Genomic DNA, 13,105 nt, shown 5'->3' on the forward strand with positions numbered 1-13,105 from the left:
ATATTTTTTGCAATAATTTCAAAAACTCAGTATAAAGTTACGGTGTTTTGTAGTCTCTATCATGTCATGCTGATTTCTGGTCAATTTGTTTGGTGGTTGAATTAGAGATTTTTTTGTTTGGTTGGTTACACATTATTCTTTGCAGATCATTTTAGCTTAGCAATCGGGCTAGCCTCAAAGGTTAAGTTAGCTAGACTAGTTGTTGGTGCACAAAATCAGCGAGGACTTTGGTACAACAGAAAATGTTAAGTTTGTGACCTTCGCTAGATTGCTCCGGTCGCTAGTATGGATAAGTATGTAAATGGATAGAGACAGGGAAGCAAACACAAGATGTACGTGGTTCACCTAGATTGGCTACGTCCACGGAGTAGAGGAGTTCTCATTAATTGTGATGGGTTTACACAAGTACATAGGTTCAAACTCTCCTTTAGTGAGTACAAGTGAATGATTTAGTACAAATGACATTAGGAAATATTGTGAGAGAATGATCTCTATTTATAGAAGAGAGTTTCTAGTTTCATTCTGACATTGACACGTGTCGTGTTGTGATTGGCTTATGATGTTGACACATGTCGCACTATGATTGGCTTCTGATGTTGACACGTGTCGCGTTGTGATTGGCTTCCTGGTTGGGCCAAGGGCCAAGGGCTGATCATAGGAGTGAGCGGTTCGGGAGGGGAGTGAGGAATAGTTGCGTAGCGTTGACACTTATCACATGAGCGGGATATTCTGATGGCATCTTGGTGGAGTGTTGGCCAGTAATATCCTTGGCGAAAAGCCTTGTGTGCTAGGGATCGAGATCCAGCATGATCTCCGCAGACTCCTTCATGTATTTCCCGAATGACAGTTTCTGCCTTTACGGGCGTAAGACATCTTAGGTATGGTAGGTTAAAACCCTGCTTGTAGAGTTGGTCATTGATGATCAAGTAACGGGTAGCCTTGTATCGAATTTGCTTAGCTTGGACTTTGTCATTTGGAAGGGTGCCATGAGTAAGGAATCTATAAATCGGGGTAATCCAACTATCCCCCTGTTGTAGGTTGCACACTTCCGCAGCCATGATGCTTGGTGCTGCCAACAATTCGACCTGAATTTTTCTCCCAATCTTGTCTTCCACCGCTAAGGCGGGCGAGCCAAAGCATCTGCATGACTGTTTGTCGCCCGAGGAATTTGGGTGATCTGGTAGTGGAAGTGCTTGAGCAACAATTGTGTTTGTGCCAGATATGCTGCCATAGAGCTATCCTTAGCGTCAAAGTTGTTGGTCACCTGGTTAACCACCAATTAGGAGTCGTTGAAGATATCAATTCGTTTAAACCCAAGGTGTTTGGCCAAACGTAAGCCTGCTATGAGGGCTTCATAGTCGGCCTCATTGTTCGAGGCCTTGAATTTGAAACGAAGAGCATACTCCCTTGTCAAGGGTCGTAAGGACTAATCCTGCTCCACAACCCTGTTGGTTGGACGAGCCATCAACATATAGGTTTCATGATGGGGCTGTTGGTTCTGTTTTTGAGCTTCCAAAGGTAATGAAACCACTTCTTTAAGCGTAGAAACAATGTCAACAGGATATGTGAAGTCGGCGATGAAGTCTGCCACTGCTTGGCCCTTCTCAGCTGGATTTAGTTGGTAGGAGATGTCAAACTCACCCAATGCTATCGCCCATTTGATCATTCGCCCGGAAGTGTCAGCACTTTTAAGTATCTATCGAAAAGGATGATTGGTAAACACGATGATGGAGTGTGCTTGGAAGTAAGGGCGAAGTTTTCGAGCAGACATGACCAATGCTAGAGCCAATTTCTCAATGTTGGAGTATCGTGTCTCCGCATCTTGTAAGGCCTTACTAGCGTAGTAGACAGACCGTTCGACATTACCATCATTTCGAATGAGAACAGAACTTACTGCTGAAGCCAATACCGACAGATAGATAATAAGAGTGTCACCAACCTCAGGTTTGGAGAGCATAAGGGCTTTACTCATGTAGTCTTTGAGGTTCTTGAATGCCTCAGCACATTCATCAGTCCATGTAATGTACTTCTTACTTCCCTTAAGTGCTTTGAAGAAATGAGCACATCTGCCTGTTGCCTTAAAGATGAACCTAGTTAAGGCTGCCACCTTGCCAGTAAAGCTTTGGATGTCTTTTAAAGTTACTGGTTCCTTCATGTCGAGGATTGCTTTGATCTTCTCAGAATTAGCCTCAATGCCTTGTTGGCTTATCATGAAGCTTAAGAATTTGCCAGAGCCTACGCCGAATGCACATTTGTTGGGGTTCAACCTCATTCGATACCTTTTCAGAATGGTGAAAGTTTCAGATAAGTTGGTGATGTGTTGGTCAGCATGTTTGCTCTTGACTAGCATATCATCAACGTAAACTTCCATGCTTTTTCCAATCTGTTCGACGAACATTGAATTGACCAGTCTTTGATAAGTCGCTCCTGCATTCTTTAGGCCGAAGGGCATGACTTTATAGCAATATAGTCCCCTGTCAGTAGTGAAGGCTGTGTGTTCTTGGTCCAGAAGGTTCATGAGGATTTGGTTGTATCCTGAGTAAGCATCCATGAAGCTCAGGAGTTCACACCCTGTTGTAGAGTCTATAAGTCTATATATTAGAGGAAGAGGAAAGCTATCCTTCGGGCATCCTTTGTTTAGGTCGGTGTAATCGACACACATTCTCCACAAGACCTTTTGGAGCAGGAGACTTTCCTTGGTCGGATTCTTCTTAACAAGGACAACATTTGCTACCCACATTGGATAATTGACTTCGCTGACGAAGCATATGCCTTTGAGTTTTTCAACTTCTGCCATCATTGCCTCGTACCGTTCAGCATCATAAGATTTTCGCTTCTGTCTCACTGGCTTGGTCTTGGGGTCAATACTTAAGCAATGACAGATGATATTGGGAGAGATGCCTGACATGTCCTCGTATGACCAGGCGAAGACCTTAGTGTTTTCTTGCAAAAAAGAGATCAATGCCAACTGAATTGACGGTAACAAGATGGTACCAATCTTCACCATGCGATCCAAATAATCTTTTGAGATAGAGACCTTATCCAACTCTTCAGCGAGTTGTGCTTGCTGGGTGAAAGAGTCATTTCGAGGATCTTCGGGTTGACTGTTGCCACCGTGAAGATCCAAGTTGGCTTCGTCTAGGCTGGTCTTTATGACTTGGTCATGTATAGAAAGGGTTTCCTTGGGCACAGGCAGGTGTTGTTGCTTTACCGAAGTGTTGTAACATGATCGTGCACTAAGTTGATCTCCTCTGATGTAACCATTGCCATAGGGGGTTGGAAATTTCATCAACAACATATGTGTGGATACCATGGCCTTGAGATCATTGATGCATGTGCGTCCCTAGATGACATTGTATGCCGTTGGGCAATCAACCACCAAGAAGTTAGTGGTAATGGTAGCTGTGTAAGGGCATGTACCAATGGTGAAAGGTAAGTGTATGCTCCCCAAAGGTTGCACGATATCGCCGAAGAAGCTTATCAGATGGGAAATCGAGCGATCGAGCAAGTGTTTAGCTACATTAAGTGCCCTGAAAGCTTCGGTAAACATGATATTGACCGAAGCCTCCGTGTCTACCGGGATTCGTCGTACTTCAAAGTTGGTTATGTAAGCTTCCACGATTAGTGAGTCGTTATGAGGGTAGATGATACCTCTTTCTTCCTCAGGGTAGAAACATATTGGATCCTAGTTAGGCTTTTGATGATTGCTTCCCCTGATGTCTTCCACGTGAAACACTTGGTGGCCAGACCTTAAAACTTGTTCACTATTTTTCATGGCCCTATTGGAAGATTTAGATATGGGTGTGCCACCACTTATGGAATATATCACATTCACCTAGCGTTGGTTACGGTTACCCCTTGGAGGGTGAAGGAGGAATTGATCAATTTTTCCTTCACATGCCAAAGCTTCAATATGATCACGAAGGGTGATACACTTCTCGCCGTCATGACCGTTATACTCATGGTAGCAGCAAAACGTGCCCGTGTTTTTCGTGGACTTGTAATCCGGGTGCCTCGGCTTTGGCTTTGGTATCAGGTGTGCTATGCTGGGGTAAATGGCCACGCATGTTGCGTTCAAAGGTGTGTATGTCTCATACCTCGAGGTAAAGGCTGTCCTGACACATGCTTGACCCATTGTGTTGACTGCTTGGGGTCAGGGATTATCGTGGTGATACCCTTGGTTATCGCGGTAATGTCCCTTACTCATTTTACTAAAATGAGAGTAGTGAGGATAGAAATCTTTCCTTTTGCCCTGAGATTGATATGTTTGTTGACTTGGCAAAGTATTAAGTAAGGCAGGGGGAGGCACCGCTGCCCTTTGAAAGGTTGAGGTCTTCTTATTTGGTTGGATCTGGCTTCCACTCCCTACTTGCTGATAAGGGGTGGCTGTGGGGGGTCTTCTTTGATATATCCTTGCCTCGGCGGAGGCATGGTTGTAAGCCTGTGCCATCACCTCAGAGTAAGTCTTCCAAGTGTTGGCATTAATTATGTACTTGAAGAAACAATCACATAGGCCTTAAAGGCGGTCTTGTCATCTGCCTCAACGTAGCGAGAATACTTATGGCTGAAGTGACCGGCATACTCTCGTAGTGACTCGTCCGGCTTCTGGCAAATAGTGTACAAGTCATCTGCAGAACGCAAGTGATCGGTTTGAAAAATGTGTTGAGAAACAAACAGTTTCCTCAATTCCTCAAATGAGTCTATCGTTTTAGGTGGAAGACGGGAATACCAGTTTAGAGCTCCGCCAGAGAGGGTAGAGGGGAAGAGAAGACATCGCTCTTCGTCGGTGTGCATCTGGTATGCCATGGTGGACTCAAAGAGGTTAAGGTGTTCAATCGGGTCCTCCTTTCCAGTATAGAGTTGCAAGCCAAGCTTCTACTTTGTCTTTGCCTGAAGGGGGCTGTCGAGGGTCCTCCTTGTAAGAGGGCCAGGCCTAGGTTGGTTCCAATCAGGTATCTCAGCTTGCCGTTCCACTTTCAACTTATTTACTTCCTTAAGAAGCTGTAGGACAAGAGGGTCCTGAGTGGAGTCATGTACCACTGGAGCTTTCTTTCGTAAATCTCCATCTCCTCTTGGAAGTAGGAAGGTTTGATCAAGAGCATGTGATTTTTCCCTGGACTCGCCGTACTGACTTTCAAGGTATGTCTGTCGAAACATCTCTAAGTCCCCTATACCTTCGTATTTCTCTAGAACTTGTTGTCCCTTCCCCAAATTGGTAGTCGGCCTAGGACGTGGGAAGGGACCGAGTCTTTCAGAAACCCTTGGGTCATTGATCTTCGAGCTTATGTGGAGGGGATTCTCTCGACGTTGCTTTAGGAAGTCTCAGCAGTCACGATGAACAGCTTTCGATCCTTCCAACCTTTCTGCAAAGAGGTGTCTTCCTCCACTTCTCCTACTTCAGGTCGAAACAGCTGGGTTGAGAGAAGTCTCATGTTGATCAATGTTTTGATGATTGGCTTGCTCCTTATCAGGATACCCATGTCGAAAGAAGGTGACCCTCCTTGTTGGGAGGCATCCAGATGATGGTTGATGTCCACAGGGGTAACGAGTTCGCGTGTTTGAGTACGTCTAGTTTCGTGGAGCATCTCAAAGAGCTTCTCATACTGCTCCTAGAGAACCTCATTCTTCATTGCTATCTTGTTGTTTTGAGATTCTAGCTCATCGATTTTAGCTTGAAGAGCAACCCTTTTTCCTTCCTTCTTTCATTGTTTCGCACTAGGTGCAAAAGAGGTGTCATTCTGTGTGCTGTGGCTTCCTTCGCTCCCCATGTTGGAGAGGGATGCCTGGTCAAAAGAGAGTGTACGAATGGTGGAAACCAGCTTAACAAAGCTGAAGAGAGTGAGAATAAGTGTCGTTCCCACAGACGGCGCCAAATGTTGATGCACAAAATCAGCGAGGACTTTGGTACAACAGAAAATGTTAAGTTTGTGACCTTCGCTAGATTGCTCCGGTCGCTAGTGTGGATAAGTATGTAAATGGATAGAGACAAGGAAGCAAACACAAGATGTACGTGGTTCACCCAGATTGGCTACGTCCACGGAGTAGAGGAGTTCTCATTAATTGTGAAGAGTTTACACAAGTACATAGGTTCAAGCCCTCCTTTAGTGAGTACAAGTGAATGATTTAGTACAAATGACATTAGGAATTATTGTGAGAGAATGATCTCTATTTATAGAAGAGAGTTTCTAGTTTCATTCTAACATTGACACGTGTCGTGTTGTGATTGGCTTCTGATGTTGACACATGTCGCGCTATGATTGGCTTCTGATGTCGACATGTGTCGTGCTGTGATTAGCCTCCTGGTTGGAGGGAAACTCTTCTAGGTCATTGACGGTATAACGTTGACCGATGCTCAGTAGTTTCGGGATTGGTCAAGTATAGTACAAACACTAGTCATTGAAAAAGATTACTCATATTTGGGGTCATGTTTGCTCTTAGTTTGCAACTAGAAAGTTTTGCCCACACGTTGCTGCGGGATTAAAAATTAAGTAAAAAATTATGTTAAAATGTATGAAGGTTTGTGTGACAGAAGATTAATGCTATTTGTGTTCACAATGCTAAGTAAATTTTCACATATGAAATATTTTATTGATACAATTTAATCAGAAAATGTTTGCAGCCTTCTTCTTTGCATCAGTGGTTTTGCTCCTTTCAAAATTTAAAAATAAAACCAACCAACCATTACTATTATGCTTCTTACTGTAATCAAGTTTCATGATTATAAATAAAACCAGAGGAACATATAAACACAAAAAGAATACAGTAAAAATATATAGTTTAAGAGTTTACTGCATCTTTGAATACTAAAAGTAAGAATATAGAGAGAAATTTCAGTATAGAAAATTAAAAATACACCTGCTAGGTAAAAGCTACAATCCTAAGATGCATTCAGAATAAATTTGATGTTTGTACATTGTATATCAACGTTTAAAAGCTGTGCAACAAAAAATAAAACAAATTTTCACAAATTATTGAAATAAAATTCAGCAACCAATTCCCTAAGGTACCGTTTGGTATGTGGGACGGGACGGAACGGAGTGGAACGGGGCGTTCCATCCCACGTTTGGTGCGCCTAAAACCGAAAGAGTGAGAATAGTGTACCACGTCGATGTTCGAGCCATTATATAGAGCTTCAGTCACTGATTGTGCCTACTCGGCTAAAACATCTTGAAGAGAAAAGTACACATTTTCCTGAGAAGTGAATTTGACATCCGAAATTGGAATTTCAAAACCCACCACAGAAGCAGCATATGAAAACAACAAAGAAGAAATCTAGTGAAAGTTATTTTTTGATCATTAGTATTATAACAACCAAAGCAATTTCCAACTTCAACATTGAAAATGAAAACCTACAGAGTTTATATCAATTACATCATAGTGATGCTTACATTTTGTACCACTACTAATGAATCTTAATACATACTCCATTTCAAGGTCCTCATTAACACTTGATCTCTTTTATGCCCACCTGTTGAGAAAAAAATAAACGCAAAACTTGTAACACTATTTGAACAAAAGAGACTTCTTAATCAAAGAAAGCTTCAATTTCATGTAATTATTTTGTTAAAAATGCAATATTGGAACTTGCATTTGGTTCAAAGAAGTAAGATAAATTGATAAAGCAAAGGGAAACTAAAAGCATAATCTTGACCGATCCATTCAGGTTTAAAAAGACAAAACAAAGAACATTTTTAAGCATCCAAATAGTCATTAAACAAACAATAGACAATCTCATAATAAGATCACATTTAAAAGAAAAGTAATAAGTAAAAAAAAAATAGTGGTTTTACCTATACTCCATGTGAGAAAAAAAGAGTGGTCCAATTAATTCAAGTTCAAGGGATCAAATCTGCAACCAAAAACACAACAGCAAAGATCATTCTCAAAGAGTATAACACACTCAAATATACAAAACCCTCATAACCTTCCATTTGCCTGTCCAAATTTGACACCACACTTGCAAACGTACGACCAACAAACTACTGATTGATAATGTAACAAATTATATAAGGCTTATTATTTACCTTTATTATTATTTTTTTCATGTTGTCTGAATTATTTTCCCTGGATTAGCAGTGACAATTGCCTCTTTCGCAGAGAAACGGATTCTCTGCTTGTCTTGACAATGTTCCAACTTCTAATCAAAGTAAAACTCAGACTAACAGAGACAGAGACGTGCTTATTCTCATTCACAAAACTACCCAAAGGGGTGCTAAGAGACACTTTCCAAGTTAAATCTTCAATGGTTTCTAGTTCACAAAACTAAAAATTATCGTCTACCAAGAACATAAATAAAGATTAGCATGCTTCTTAAACAGGTTCTATTTTTCATATTTCCATTTTAATGTACCAACAAGGAAACGATAATATATTCCAAAATTAGCAGGTTACAGAGAAACACAAATATTGTTTTCATGGATTTATATGATTGCGAATGTAATAGCTCCATATATAGTGAGGTAGGATAAATGATGGAAGAAGCACCAAAATTTAAAGTCCATAGGTTGAGAAGAGTCCATAGCATTGATCCATACATGGATATATTATTTTGCATAGATTGACAGTTCAAGTTCCGAACAAAGATTCGATTTATCAGCAAATGTGACATTCGTTATTCCTAAAATGTTGTTGATTCACAAATAAATAAATGAAAGTAATCGGAAAAGAAAGGTTTACCACAGGCTGGCTGAATCCAAGCTTAAAATGACTAAGATATTTTCCTGGCGATGATTGCAAGGTGATTGTTGCCTATGACTTATGTCCTTCCCCTGACAACAATTTCATGAACTTGAGCTTAAAATAAATGTTGATAAGAGAATGATTAACCCCTTTGCTAGAATTGAAGAATCAAGTAATAGCATCTATAACCTGAAGGATTTATTTTGAAAAACATGTTCATTTGAGCAACATCATATAGCATGCAATTAACAATTAAATGCGGAATCATGCTTGCATGCACTCAAAAACAAAACATTACCATGAAATTCAAAGCCTAGTAGATTGGTGAACCAATAATCAACTCAAAACAAAGTGAGTTGAAATTATTACCTTTGTAGATTCCTCTTTGCATAAGCAAAGGCTAATCACCCAAAGAGATAGGGTCTTCATTCCTTGCTTCTTAGATCCATGGATTTGGATGGAAAAATAGGTTTCTCCAAGTTCCCAAAATAGGGAACCTCTAAGTCTCTTCACCAAGGTTTGATTGTAGAAGAAATGAGTGACCTTGGAGTAGTAGGATTGCTAGATGTACCCTCCAAGGTGTTGGCCTCTTTAGAGAGAAAAAGGAGAGACAATTCTCACCAATTTTCCCAAAATAAACCCTTAATCACTTAATGAATATTTTGTTATAAAGTCATTTATATAGTCACTTCTTTAAGTGACCTAAATAACCAAAACCCTAATTCATCACACTATGGCTTGCCATTTAGGGGATTTTGGGCTTTTGGGCTTTAATGAATCTTCATTCATTAAATTGTCATACAACTTAAGTTAATGGGCTTGACGTTCGAAGCCCATTGGGCCTTAAGGTCCAAAACTATCCCGAAGTCTTTAACGAACTTATTCGTTTGATTAATTAACATATTAATTAATCCTTGCCATAAATAAATGATTAAACCATTTAATCATTCTTACTCATTTCCGTTTAATCTTCAATCTCCACCTTTTATGGTGTGCGATCCATTAGGTTCCTTTTAGCGAGGTAGTGGGCGATTAAAACCATTTTACATCGATTGTGAATTGAAACTATTTTCAATTCTCCCTTTAGTGATTACACACGTTTAGGGCTTCCACAAACCATGAGTGACACCTAGCAGCATATCATGGTTACCCAAGCTAATCAGAAGAGGATAGAGAACCTATTCAGTTTGGGATTACAAATGCAATACGGTCCTTCTCTAATCTAATACTCTTGTCCACATTGTTTGGTATGATAGTTTATTTATTCATGTCTACTATCCAATGTGATTCGTGTGCTTATATGATTTCCTTGAATGTGATTTGGAACGCATTCCCTAATCTCATTCATACTCTGGCCAGAGATTTCAAATCATATCATAGAGTATTCTCCCTCAACTGTTTGAAGGTTAGAGATCCCTTGTTGCGCATTCACTTGTCTCCATAGCTAAGTGGCTTAACCCCAACGATGCCGTGGACACCCCGAGGGGGTGACTTTGACATAATCAAAGATCAAGGACTTAACCACAAGACAACTGTGATGCCTCAGGTCAAAGGACTACTTTGCATTATCCCAACCATGAGTTCTCATGTGACATGGAATATAAGAACTCTTCGTTGATCACGTTCAGTGAACTCATTCTCTATTGAGCACCTACGTACTTGTCTTGATGTCACACACACCAATGACTCGAGACTAATCACTCTCCCTGAGAGAAGACATAGTACGTACTGATCTTAACGGACTGTCAACGTCCAATTGGCAATCCTATGATCAGGAACATTTAGGATGTGTCTACGAAAGAATGGTCTCATGAATCTAACTTCATTAGATTACATTCTCCCAATCACATATTCCTTGGACTTTATCGTTTAAGCATATAACATTTATATGAGACGGCTCAAACAATAATTTATGCCCTTTATATGTAAAACTAGATTAGTTTAACATGTGAAATGTCCGTAAAGTATCATCACATGATTGGCTTTAGGGCACATTTCCAACATAACCCACTTTAAAATTTTTGGTTGACTTCAAAGAATGAACTACTTTATAAACAGATTAGATTCTTTATAAACACCTCTAGGTAACAAAAGTAGGACATTCTTCACGAATTAACTCTCTCAAATAGGCTCAACTTTCAAATTATTTGGTCAGTCGTTCACCAAAAAAGCAAATCCACATTTCGATTTAAAAGTTGGGAAGCTATCTTGTATTTGGTTCAGAAGACATCATTCCCAAACATTTATAGAAGTTGGGGAGTTTTGGACAAAATTCTCGTATCCTTGCAATGAGTTCAGAGTAGGGATGGGCGACGGTTATGGCGGGTGGGTAACTGTGGTTATTTATCCATAACCGTTTATTTTCATACCCGCATAACCGTTTACCCGTTGGGTAATTGTCTAAACAATTATACTCATACCCATAACCATTTATAAACGGTTAACCATACTCATAACCGTGTACCTATTTAACTGTAACCGTTTAGTACCCATTTACACATTTATCATTTTTAAACCCGTTTATCCTTTTTTTTTTACCATTTACTCTTTTTCACCCGTCTACGTGTTTTTTTTTAACAACTTGAAAATTAAAAAAGAAAAATTTGTAATAATTTTCTTTTCTAACAATTAAAAACCTTTATAGTTCATCATACATTTCAGCATTTTAATTTTTTAAGTCTGTATACCATTCCAATAATTGAAACAATAGTTTACACACGATATTTTTAACTATTAGCAATGAAGGTAATATAAAATTTGCTAAGTATTCTTGGGTTATGAAAACTGTTAAAAGATAGTATTCTTAGGTTATTTGACTCGGAATGTAAAATATTAACATAATATATATAATGGACCATGAAATTTAAAGTGGTTAAGGAAAACTGTATTATATTAGCTATAGAAATCATGCACTATAGTCAATAGCATTAATCTAAGTTTTGTCCGATAGGGAACATGGTTTGTGTTAATTTTACATATATAAAATAAATGGGTAAATGGTTACCAGTTTATAACCGTGGTTAATACTCATAACCGTCCATTTAAATTTCGCGAGTAAACGGTTATACCCATAACCGTTTATTTATCTAAACGGTTACTCATAACCATAACTGTGAAATTTAAATGGGCAGGTAACTACGGTTACCCAAATCGATGGGTATTTTCCCATCCCTAGTTCAGAGGGGTTACCAGTTCACATACTGGTAAAGCAGCACATGCAATACTGAATCTGCAAATCGAACAAAAAAGCATCAGCCTTCAAATCTTTTTCAATTCAACAAATATTGCAGCAAAAAAAAATAAAAAATAAAAAAAGCACTCTATAAGGCAATTAACAGCTAAAACATCATAAAAATCACCAAACTCAATTTTCAATCACTTAAAATTAGATCGAGAAAGAGTATATCGTGGATATAGGTTGCAAGAGAAGTGGAGAGGAAAGTATCTTTGCTCCAGCCCACGACATGCTTCTTGATCTTTCAACTATTCCACCCCGCCTATTTTTCTTTGCACCCATCGAAGAAACAGAGAGTCACAATGTTTCAATGAAGCTAAAGAGTTTGGAAAACCTCTCAATATCTTCTTCTCATCCTGATATCCGCCCTTGGATCTCATCGACAATCCAATTCCCTCCAACAAGTCCCACAAAGTCACAAAAAAAGAAAAAAAAATCAAATGAAAATCCATTTCTAAATCCAAAATCACAGAAAGGAAATATCAACATAAACCACCCATTTCTAAATCCAAAATCACAAAACCCCCATATTTGAACAAAAGAAAACCCCAGATGTAGGATCCGAATAACTCACCAAGAAACACTATCCTTTATGGGTAAAAAATTTCTTCGAATCAAACCGAAATCATCTACTGGTTGGGTAGTTTTTCAACAAAGCGGAGATTTGTGTGAGAAAGAGCGAGAGAGAGGGGTAGAAACTGAAGGAATAGTCTAGAAGATGTAGTCGAAGCAGAGCCTTCGACGATGATGGACACGTGGCATAAGAGGGCAAAACTGTCATATTATTGTAGAAACGCGGAAGGAAAATGAAGAGGACGAAAATTTTGAGGAGCAGTTTCGCCACTTTACTGTTAATGAACAGTAACCGAGAGTTTGGGTTTTAGTATATATAATATAAATTGTCTCTTATTTAAATAACTTATTATTTTCTCAAATTATATTGGCCGGTTATTGTATAATAATAGTTATATATCGCTCATTTTGAAAAATTTAAACTAATTATAATAGGGTATTTGGAAAATGAAACATTCTGTAATTATAACAAATTGTTGTTAACCACCATAGGGTGATCCGATGTTTAGAGATGAATTTCAGACTTATATTCTAGACGGCACGTTCTGAGTTCAATTTATGGTACTGGTGAACCACACGATAATCGTCAGGAGAAAACTAAAATGATTCTGTGAGTCT

General features: G+C 39.1%; 1 long non-coding RNA gene across 3 annotated transcripts; it reads right to left on the bottom strand.

Moving 5' to 3' along the window:
- Positions 1-6,890: 6,890 nt before the first annotated feature.
- On the bottom strand, positions 6,891-12,593 carry LOC126592432 (uncharacterized). 3 transcript variants are annotated; one of them, XR_007612639.1, is made up of 5 exons: positions 10,687-12,593; positions 8,677-8,868; positions 7,791-7,849; positions 7,389-7,468; positions 6,891-7,191 (listed from the first exon to the last, which is right to left on the bottom strand). It is a non-coding gene; the product is annotated as an uncharacterized LOC126592432 (long non-coding RNA). The 3 variants fall into 3 exon arrangements; XR_007612640.1 differs by lacking the exon at positions 6,891-7,191 and having other exon boundaries at positions 7,272-7,468; positions 8,677-8,768; positions 11,684-12,593; XR_007612638.1 differs by lacking the exon at positions 6,891-7,191 and having other exon boundaries at positions 7,272-7,468.
- Between the last annotated feature and the right edge of the window lie 512 nt (positions 12,594-13,105).

This window comes from Malus sylvestris, chromosome 12 (genome assembly GCF_916048215.2).
Source record: "Malus sylvestris chromosome 12, drMalSylv7.2, whole genome shotgun sequence".
NCBI lineage: Eukaryota > Viridiplantae > Streptophyta > Magnoliopsida > Rosales > Rosaceae > Malus > Malus sylvestris.